We start from the raw sequence: 1,452 nt of genomic DNA, 5'->3' as shown, positions 1-1,452 counted from the left end.
AAAATATGGTAACGCTTCACGATTTTGCGTGTCATCCTTGCGCAGCAGCCATGCTAATCTTCTCTGTATCTTCTCTATAATCTTCTACATTCTCTATATGTATGTATATTCTATATTCTCTCAATTCACCTACGGTCAATTTAGAGACACCAATTAGCCTAACCTGCATGTCTCTGGACTGTGGGGTTATATCTTACAATATACAAGATGGAAAATTATTTAAAACCAGTGAGAACCTTTTCCACAGTCTAACTCATACAGTGAATGCAAGCTGAAACCTGTTTTAAGATACAATGCAAGACAAACGAAACCACTTGATGACAAATGTCACAAACTGTGTGGAATTCATTTCATCCTGTCTGACATTTCTGGTTTTAGATATTTGATGTTATTGTAGCTGTTATTTATAAAATATAATTGTTAGATTATGAAACAGGAGGACAAAACAGAATGGTGTACAATGAATTTTTATATCTACTGCCTGCTAGCAAACCTTCTTGGTGGAGGTAAATTATGAAGGTATCCCCCAGAGTGGAAAAAGTCCACATAATTTATGCTTAATGAAAGTATGGGCTTTTTTTTAAATATTGAAAAGCTATCTCATACATGTCAACCAAGGGCGTAAAAATGGTGTTGATATTGGTGGGGACATAATTTGGCCAAGCGCCCCAGTGCGCCATGGTTGTCGCACGAAATGTGGTCTACACTGTACAAATGATTGGTTGTCCATTCCTTTGTGTTATTTTGATTTTTAGCACCAGGTACACTTAGTCTTAGACTTAGGCTAACATCTGCATGTATACGGGCAATACATTATCACACAGAGAAAGTGGACATTGAAGTTGCTGTGAATTTCGCTGTAGTGGATGACCTACCCAAAATACAACAACACAATCAATCAAAATTATGTGCTGCTGCTTCATTTTCACATAACTTTTACTATTTTCACACATTTGAAACATCATGTGCTTCCTTTTGAGTTACTGCAATTTCAGAATCTGGAAGTAATGTAGGTATGGGTGGTAGAAGTGTGAAGAGTTTTGGTAGTTGTAGTGCATTTTGCAAAAATGTTTATTCATTAAGTTGAAAGGGTTAAGTGACAATTGTTTCACATTTTTGTATTTTCACATTTTATTGCAGAGGTTACATACATACGCATATACACATGCATATACATGCAAACAATGAGCAAGAAAAAAGTAAATATAAGTAAACATTTAGCATTACCTACAAACATATATTTGTGTGTGTGTGTGTGTGTGTGTGTGTGTGTGTGTGTGTGTGTGTGTGTGTGTGTGTGTGTGTGTGTGTGTGAGAGAGAGAGAGAGAGATTGCAAACAGAAACTCCTTGCTGTTACAGTAAATATAAGTAAACATTTAGCATTACCTACAAGCATTTATTAGTGTGTGTGTGTGTGTGTGTGTGTGTGTGTGTGTGTGTGTGTGTGTGTG

The 1,452-nt window shown here is 36.3% G+C and overlaps 1 non-coding gene across 1 annotated transcript; it reads right to left on the bottom strand.

Moving 5' to 3' along the window:
* Positions 1 to 103, bottom strand: LOC132901051 (U6 spliceosomal RNA). The gene has a single exon (XR_009656829.1). It is a non-coding gene; the product is annotated as a U6 spliceosomal RNA (small nuclear RNA).
* Positions 104 to 1,452: the final 1,349 nt, after the last annotated feature.

The sequence above is a fragment of the Neoarius graeffei genome, chromosome 16 (assembly GCF_027579695.1).
Source record: "Neoarius graeffei isolate fNeoGra1 chromosome 16, fNeoGra1.pri, whole genome shotgun sequence".
NCBI classification, from domain to species: domain Eukaryota; kingdom Metazoa; phylum Chordata; class Actinopteri; order Siluriformes; family Ariidae; genus Neoarius; species Neoarius graeffei.
This window is presented reverse-complemented; position numbering and strand designations above follow the sequence as displayed.